We start from the raw sequence: 10324 nt of genomic DNA on the forward strand, positions 1-10324 counted from the left end.
ATGAAACTTACTTGAGGGTTTTGGGCAAGGGTTTGGAAGGACAGAACTGGAGCTGCTGTGGACTTGAAATATTTTGAGAGGTGAAATGAATAACAAAGCTTAATGTATAAGCTTTATAAAAAAAAACATGTGGGGTAGTTTCTTTCTGGCCGATCGGAACCTTTAAATGGCCCTTAATGGGCTGTTTTGGCCCATTAAACTATACATACAAGCCCAAACATAAAAAGCCCACTTCAAATTTAGTTCGGGTCCGGTTTTTCGCAAGAAAATTAATTCGGGTGTAAGAAATAGCGTAAAAACGAGTGTTTTTCAGCTTATTTTTGTAAAATAAGAAAAACGTACTGACTCGTTGTAAAATTCCAAAATATTTTCACGGATTGCTTAGAACATGTCATATAAGTGTTTTATAAATCTTTTTCGGCTTAACGGATGCTACAATGCTTGTTTTGATATTAACGATTGCGTTTAAGCTTATAGCGTATCGATAAACGAAACCTTTTTCGTTTAAAGAGTTTTAAACGTACTGGGGCCTAAATATCAATATGGTAGCCTCTATAACATATATATAACTCGTATATGACCCCTCAGTATGTATACGGGTCATAATTAGTATCGGTCGGTTACTCGTTTAAGCACTACGAATTAACCGATTTATCGTTTACTTGTTACGTAATGAATATAGTATACCTCGTTTTGTCATGAATGCCACATTCTCCCCCCGTTAAGAAATTTCGTCCTCGAAATTTAATGTGTCATCGGTTTTCTAGAGAACAGGTGTGGGTATTTCTTTCGGAATTCGTTCTTTCGTTCCCAAGTATATTCGGGTCCTTGTTTTGAATTCCACCGAACTTTTACCAAGGAAATTTTGTTATGTCGTAACTGTTTGATTTTCCCGTCTACAATTTCTACCGGTTCCTCTACGAAGTTGAGCTTTTCGTTGACCTGAACATCTTCCAGTGGTACTATTGTCGTTTCATCAGTCAAACACTTTTTCAGATTCGATACATGAAACACGTCATGAATAGTGCTCAGTTCTAAGGGTAGTTTTAATCGGTAAGCTACGGGACCAATTTTTGCGACAATCTCAAAAGGTCCGATGTATCTCGGGGCTAGTTTGCCAGTCTTTCCAAATCTTATAACACCTTTCCATGGTGATACTTTTAAAAATACCTTATCACCTATTTCAAAAGATAACCGTTTTCTGCGAACATCAGCATAACTCTTTTGTCGGTCACGGGCTGCTTTCAATTTTTGTTTAACTTGGTGAATCTTATCGGTGGTTTCCTGAATTAAATCGGATCTTGAAATTTGAGTATCACCCACTTCTGTCCAACATAGTGGTGATCTACATTTTCGCCCGTATAGAGCTTCATAAGGTGCTGCTTGTATACTACTGTGATAACTATTATTGTAAGAGAATTCAATGAGCGGGAGGTGTTGATCCCAATTCCCTTTAAAGTCCAGTACACAAGCACGAAGTAAATCTTCTAAGGTTTGGATGGTTCGTTCAGATTGACCATCGGTTTGGGGATGGTAAGCCGTACTTAGGTCGATTCGGGTTCCCAAGGCTTCTTGTACTGCTTGCCAGAAATGTGAAATAAAATGACTGTCTTGATCGGAAATAATCGAAAGAGGTACTCCGTGTCGAGATACTATTTCATCGATGTAAATTTGAGCAAGTTTTTCGGTGGTGTAGTTGTTACGGATGGGAATAAAGTGTGCGGATTTGGTTAATCGGTCCACAATTACCCAAATTGCGTTGTGTCCTCTAGCGGTTTTAGGAAGGTGTGTCACAAAGTCCATGGTAATTTGTTCCCATTTCCATTGTGGGATTTCGGGTTGTTGTAACATTCCCGAAGGTTTTTGGTATTCCGCCTTTACCCTTGCACATGTTGCACATTTACTTACATACACGGCTATATCCTTTTTCATACCAGGCCACCAGTAAAATTCTTTAACATCCTTATACATCTTATCAGCACCTGGATGAATAGAATATTTGGATTTGTGTGCTTCATCAAGTATCAGCTTTCGGAGTTTATGAAGTGTTGGAATCCAGACCCGGTTTTTGTAATAATATACTTCATCGGTTCTCTTCTCAAAATTCTTTTCATTTCCATGTAGTTCTTCTTTTTCTAGCTGATCTGCCTTCAAGGCCTCATCTTGTGCAATGCGAACTTGTTCGGTTAGGCTACTTTGAACAATCATTCCGAGTGCTCGTACCCTTAATGGTCTGATTCTGTCTTTTCGGCTTAAAGCATCAGCTACTACGTTGGCCTTACCCGGATGGTATTTAATCTCACAATCATAATCATTTAACAGTTCTACCCATCTCCTTTGTCTCATGTTTAGCTCTTTCTGATCGAATATGTGTTGTAGGCTTTTGTGATCAGTATAGATGGTACATTTAGTGCCATACAAGTAATGTCTCCAAATCTTCAATGCAAAGATAACTGCTCCCAATTCCAAATCATGGGTCGTATAATTCTTTTCATGCACTTTTAATTGTCGGGAAGCATATGCTATTACTTTCTTTCTTTGCATCAGTACGCATCCTAAACCTTTACGAGATGCGTCACAATATACCACCAATTCATCAGTTCCATCTGGAAGGCTTAATATTGGAGCCTCACATAACCTCTGTTTTAACGTTTGGAAGGCCATTTTTTGTTCTTCTCCCCATTCATATGCTCGATCTTTTTGAGTTAGGAGGGTTAGAGGTTGTGCAATACTTGAAAAGTTTTCAATGAATCTTCTATAATACCCGGCTAGTCCTAAGAATTGACGAATTTCTCTTGGTGACTTAGGCACTTGCCAATTCTTAATAGCCTCAATTTTACTTGAGTCTACTTGGATTCCTTGATGGTTCACAATGTGTCCTAAAAACTGTACTTCTTGTAGCCAAAACTCACATTTGGACAACTTTGCGTATAACTTCTCTTGCCTCAATAATTTTAAGATTTCCCGCAAATGTTGTTCGTGTTCCTCCTTACTTCTCGAATATATCAAAATGTCATCGATAAGCACTATCACAAACTTGTCAAGGTAAGGTTTGCAAACTCGGTTCATGAGGTCCATAAACACTGCAGGTGCATTTGTCAACCCAAACGGCATAAGCAAAAATTCATAGTGACCATACCGAGTTCGGAAAGCTGTTTTGGGTATGTCTTCTTCCAGAATTCTTACTTGATGATAACCAGATCTAAGATCAATTTTTGAAAAATACTTCGCACCTTGAAGCTGATCAAACAAGTCATCAATTCGAGGTAAGGGGTATCTATTCTTTATAGTCACTTTATTCAATTCCCGATAATCAATACACATTCGAAAACTCCCATCTTTCTTCTTTACAAACAACACTGGTGCTCCCCACGGTGAGTAACTAGGGCGAACAAAACCCCTGTCCAGTAATTCTTGTAACTGGTTGGACAGTTCTTGCATTTCAGAAGGTGCAAGTCGATAAGGTGCCTTAGCAATGGGTGCTGCTCCCGGTATCAAATCAATACGGAATTCAACTTGTCTGGTCGGTGGTAAACCAGGCAACTCATCGGGGAATACATCTGAATACTCGTGTACCACTGGGATGTCTTCTAATCGTTTTTCCTCGGGTTCCTTAACCGTTACGCTCGCCAAGTATAATGTACAACCTTGGCGTAAATATCTCAATGCCTTAAGTTGAGATATGAGAGGCAGTACCGTACCAGATTTCTCACCTTGAACAATCATAGCTTCATCATTCAGAAGAGATATTCTAACGGTCTTATCCTTACAGACAATTTCAGCTTTATACTTAGATAGCCAGTCCATACCGACTATAACATCGAAACTTCCCAATTCCACTGGAAGTAAATCAATAAGGAATGGGTGGTCGTTTAGGATAAGGGAACTGTCTCGGACTATTCGGTTAACAAGTATAGGCTTACCGTTAGCGAGTTCTATAGTATATGGTTTTGTTAGTTCACTAACCGGCATATTTTCTAAAGGTAAGAAGTTAACAGATATGAAACTTCTATCGGCACCCGTATCAAACAAAACTGAAGCATACTGACCCGAAACTAAGAATGTACCTGTCACCACATTCGGATCTTGACGCGCTTCACCCGGTCCTAATACAAACGCGCGTCCCTTAGCTGTGTTGGAGGTTGATGCTTGTGCTTGGTTCTGCCTTCTCACTGTACTCGGGTTCAAATTAGGGCAGTATCTCCGAAAATGTTCCGTACTGCCACATTCATAGCAGGCACGGAGGTTCGTGGTAGGTGGGGTTTGTTGGTTGAGTTGTGGGCGGTTTGGTTGAGGTCGAGGGAGTTGAGTTGATTGCGGTGGACGGTTAACAGTGTTGGTGGGGGTTCTACAGTTGGGGGCATAGTGTCCCGTTCTTCCACACTTTTGACAAATGATTGGTTTGCAATCACCCACATGATGAAAGTTACATCTTCTGCATTTCGGTAACGTCCCTTTATAGGTTTCTTGTTTTACATTAGAACTGGTCATGGCATAACTTCGGGTATTCGGACGAGCCCGTTTGTTCTGAGGGTTTCCTTGCATTCTTGTCCCATAATCAGTTTGTTTTAAACTTGTTGTTTCACCTGGCATCCTTATCACTCCACTTCTCATCAGATCAAAAGTAACGACACCCGTTTGAGATACAGCACTTTCTAATGTCGGGTGGGCAACTGAATTCACTATACTTCTCACAGCAGGGGTCAGTCCCCAGATATAACGTTCAATTCGCTTTGCTTCCGGTGTAACTAACCATGGAACTAAGCGGGACAGTTCGTTAAAATGATTCGTGTATCCCACATGGTCTGCTCCTTTCATTTCCAGATTCCATAACTCGTGTTCCAACCTCTGAATCTCACTTTTAGGACAAAAATGCTCTAGCATGAGGGTTTTTAATTCAGTCCATGACATACGATTAATAGCATCTTGTCCCCTTATTTGGACTACTGTGTTCCACCACATCAGCGCTTGGTCTAGAAACATACTGGTAGCAAATCTGACCACGCGGTTCGGTGGACACTCACTGATATTAATTACTGATTCGGTCTTTTCTATCCATTTAACCAGCCCGCTAGGTCCTTCAATACCCTTAAACTCAATCGGTTTACATGATGTAAATTGTTTGTATGAATACTCCTGACGCGGGGGTTCTCGGTTATTATTATTATTATTAGTTGTGTTAACAACCGGTACAGGGTTCGGGATATTATCAGGGTGCACAACAGGTTCTGGGTTCCCAGTGACATTCATAGTTGGGAGAGTGTTATTATTATTTATGATATTATCAGTATTCACCGGGGTAGTAACACCCGGGGCTACATTAGTGTCCGGCGGAGGTATATTAACAGTGGCCGTGGTGGTGCTCGTAGGTTGATTAACAGTATTGTTAGCACGTATGCCTGCAGTGACTTGTGTTACAATTGTTGGTATCACTGCTTGTAGTTGACGAGCAATCATTGCGGCCACTTCCGCCTCAGACAAAGGGTTTGCTTTCTTCGGGGCCATTCTATAAAATAATCAATTATATAATAATCAATATCGTTTCACTATAATCAGCACAACTTTACAATATTTCAATTTCACAACACATAACTATGCCAAAGAAAACACGTTTGTATTAATTATAATCATTACTGTACATATGCATCCAAAATTAGCGCATAGGCTTAACCTGGTATAGGCCAGCGCTTGTATATGCGTATCAAAATTTGTCACTAAGTGACATGTAGACTTAACCCGATAAGGGCCAGTGCTTGAAATAGTACTAAACCACAAACAACTCCCAAGCCAGCCCAACACGCTGTAACAAAATGCTGCTTGGGATATCAAAAGACTATATACATAAGACCAGACTACTAGGTCCTATCCATTCTTTGCAACATGAAGCCACAACCAAACAACAGCAGCCACTAGGGCCGCATTAACCGCTAAACACGCTCCCAGTAGTATCATCGCTCGATCCTGACGCCCATGGCTGTGAGCACTGGATCTTTGCACAATTCTGATTTCCTGTTGCATATACCTCATGTGATCATACATATCATGTCTATGCTGGTTTAGGCTATTTATCGAATGTGAGTGTTCTAAGAGCTGATCAGTTGCTAAACCAAACCATGCTGAATCAGAATGACGAGGTGGCTCGGGTACTGGGGCGGGTAAACCCCAAGTAGGAATAGGTATCTCGGTTACCCGGACACGCAATGTTTCTCCCCTATGGTACGTAGATCGAGGTGGGGAAAAGGTGTGCTCAGGTGGACGCACTGAAATGCGAGCAGTTTGACGGTTTCTAATAGTGGGTGGGGGTACTGGTGTATGCTGTACAGGTGGAGTAAGGGATCTGGGTGCTCTAACAGGTGAACGATAAGCACTAGTAGCTCCCTGTCCTGCAACATTCCTAGGGGATTCCCTAGGGGGATAGGTGTCACAACGATAACCCGATAAGTCGGGTTGATCCGCGGGTACCTCACGTGGAATTACCGCATCTGCACCTTCTTCTATTTCCTCTGGCTCCTCCTCAGTTTCTTCTTCCGGATCCTCTTCCTCCTCCTCAGGCTCTGTTGGTAGGGTATTAGGTAAACGATCAGTAGACCTTGACATATTCCTGCACAATTATTAGTGATAAGAATAATATCCTTCTATATTAATCATAGTAAAATACATGTAAGTATTTATACACATAAGCACAAATAATCGTTTATATACACAGATATTTATCTATTATTATATTTTATACACATATGTTGCTGTTTTTACCTATTCGATTGTTTATCGACTTCTTCTCGAATTTCCTCGTACAAACAAGTCTGTTATTACGTTCCGGACCATAATAACCCACTTGTCCATTCGCGTTCATCACGAGAATCATTCGTGTATATTATTTAATATTATTTTATTCCCAGAGTTAATCGAGCCTACGGTTATCATAGGGTATCCTAAGGGACATCCTAATTCTTTATAACCAATGGCTCTGATACCAACTTCTGTCACACCCCGACTAGGTAGTTGCGGAAGCGTAATACGGGAATGTAACAGATAACACTGGTATCAACAACATTGTTTATAAAGAAATTCATAAACTAATTTACATCATATTACATGGGTAGGTACTATGTTTACAAACTAGGTGAAAAACACATAACCGGTTTACGAGCTTCTTCTACAGTATTATATCAGCGTCTATTCACAGCTATTCAACTTTCTTCCTAACACCAAGCATGTAAGCAAATCATTCCACTTTTGCTTTACCTGAAAAGCATGTTAAAACGGGTCAACTACGTCTAGTTGGTGAGTTTCAAGTTTCACGAGTATCAATGAAATCAGTTCACGAGTTCGTAAATTTTACAGTGTGTATGTATATATGTCTGTGTATGATGCATTATACTAAGCCACAAGTGAAACCGAAACGAGCTAAAACACATGGCCTCCACTGCCCATGCACTCCCGTTGGCATTTAACAGCCACTTTGCCCCAAGTATGTACTATGTCTAACACCACATAGCAGTATGTAAAAATATAATGACAATGTGCAACTGGGTTTACATATGTTCCGGCATACCCCTCCGGCTCTGTCAGTTGGGTTTGTCAAACCGATAGTACTATCCACACGTCACCGGCACGAAGTTAATCACTTGTGTTTGTGGGGACTTGTCAAGTGTTAGTACTTAGATAATCCACATCATCACACGTTTTCAAGTATATCAGTTTATGTAAACATGCTTTTCACCCCAAAAGTTCGTAAAACAGTTTAGAAAGTGGGGGGTCGTGAAACTCACCTTATCGTAGTTCGCACAGAAATCACGTATCAATAAGTCAGATGCCTCGTTTATAGCCTGATTCCTATAAACGGTATCGTATCGTTATTACTAGTACAGTGTTCAAGCTAAGTCGGGCTGTATAGATAGTCTGGGTATAGCTGTTAGGCCCAGAACGTGACCATAGTCTTAGATTGTGACGTTGTATACTATGAAATGTTTAAAACTGGATTTGGCTCAGTTTCACCGTTTTCCGAGCCTAGCTCAGTTGATCGTTTATACGTTTCGGGATTAGGTAAGATCACATAAAACTTAAGTAAATATATTGATTGATAAAATAATTTGATTTATGAAAGAATTTTAAAGTTTCGGTGTATGGTTTGATTGCAGGGTTCGTTTCCGTTTTTACACGGGTTTGATTATACAAAACGCGTACAATCCACCCGAATTGTCCGGAATTCTCGTAAAAAGTTCGTTTTTATTAATATCATTCAAAAATATGATATTTGACCACTTTTGACATTTTGACATACCAGTCAGTCCGTTAAACACAAAACTGCCGGTTTCGTTAAAACAATTATAATTTAAATCTTTGATTAATTATAACTAAATATGTACTTATATATAAATTATGTAAATTTTTGTAAAAATACATTAAGACATGGAGAATTTTATAAAAATATTTCCAGAAAGTTTATGATTATTTATTTATTTATAAAAATTCATTTAATAGGTTATAATCATGTAATAAATGGCCCGTTTATATCAAACGACCTCCGAAAAATCCGATAATTTTTACCAATGGCCTCAATGTCATTACATAGCCCCTGCAAAATTTCCAGAACCTAAGTCTTTTGACAAAATGCCTTTTTGTGCGTTTTTCGGCTGTTAAAATTCGGTTAAACCATGATCGCACAATCCATACTTAGGCATTTCCAATGATTCCCAAACTTTACCAGTGATCTTACCATCCCATATTAAACTCCAAAACCAAGTTTCATAATTTTTCAATATGTTTAGCTATTTTTCCCAAATAAACGCTCATAAACGGGAATAAATTCACCAAATATTCTCCGTTTATCGAAAAATTACCAAATTTGAACAGGGACTCATTTATATGATCCCTAATGTCCCTGCAAGTTTTCACAAGCTAACAACAAGCACGTCACAACCTAATACTAAACAGCCCCTAAACGAGTGTTACGGGTTTACCTTGTCGGTTTTCGATGAATTTTGCTAGCTTAAACGACTTTCCGGGTCTCGGGTTGCAAACTCAGTATATCTACATATCATATAACATCAAACCAAGCATAAATCATCCATGTAACAGCCTTGATAATTAGGGTTTCGGTTTTGGGTTCAAACCGAACTTTCTAACCGTAAAAACGTTGTATTCATGTTCTAATCCGCGTTTTTGACCAAAAAAGTATATGTTCGTGATTTGTAAACATGTTTAACATCAAAACATAATTTTACTTGATTTTTAGGGTTTTTGGATGGTTAAACATGTTTAAAACTAACTAAAACATGTTTATAAGATTATAACTTAGTTAAAGGATGGTTAAAAATTCATGTAAATGAAACTTACTTGAGGGTTTTGGGCAAGGGTTTGGAAGGACAGAACTGGAGCTGCTGTGGACTTGAAATATTTTGAGAGGTGAAATGAATAACAAAGCTTAATGTATAAGCTTTATAAAAAAAAACATGTGGGGTAGTTTCTTTCTGGCCGATCGGAACCTTTAAATGGCCCTTAATGGGCTGTTTTGGCCCATTAAACTATACATACAAGCCCAAACATAAAATGCCCACTTCAAATTTAGTTCGGGTCCGGTTTTTCGCAAGAAAATTAATTCGGGTGTAAGAAATAGCGTAAAAAACGAGTGTTTTTCAGCTTATTTTTGTAAAATAAGAAAAACGTACTGACTCGTTGTAAAATTCCAAAATATTTTCACGGATTGCTTAGAACATGTCATATAAGTGTTTTATAAATCTTTTTCGGCTTAACGGATGCTACAATGCTTGTTTTGATATTAACGATTGCGTTTAAGCTTATAGCGTATCGATAAACGAAACCTTTTTCATTTAAAGAGTTTTAAACGTACTGGGGCCTAAATATCAATATGTTAGCCTCTATAACATATATATAACTCGTATATGACCCCTCAGTATGTATACGGGTCATAATTAGTATCGGTCGGTTACTCGTTTAAGCACTACGAATTAACCGATTTATCGTTTACTTGTTACGTAATGAATATAGTATACCTCGTTTTATCATGAATGTCACAGTTTACGATGTAAAGAAAATAAGTATATGCAATAAATCTGGCATTAAAAAAAATTTGTAAACAAAGTAATGTCTTCAACCCATTTGGCATTTGGTAATTAAGGATTAATATGTCTACACTATAATTGAAAGATTCTATTTATTGTGACAATTTCTGCTATCAAAGTTTCTATTTTTATAGAATCCCTGTTAAATATAATGAGATATAGAGGTGGACATAATCGGGTATTGTTAAAAACCCGAACCGGTTCGGAACCGGTTTTTTTCATACTAGGTAGAAAATAGG

The sequence above is a fragment of the Bidens hawaiensis genome, unplaced genomic scaffold (genome assembly GCF_021521415.1).
Source record: "Bidens hawaiensis isolate Kalapana, Puna unplaced genomic scaffold, B.hawaiensis_p1.1 tig00029306_1, whole genome shotgun sequence".
Classification (NCBI taxonomy): Eukaryota; Viridiplantae; Streptophyta; class Magnoliopsida; order Asterales; family Asteraceae; genus Bidens; species Bidens hawaiensis.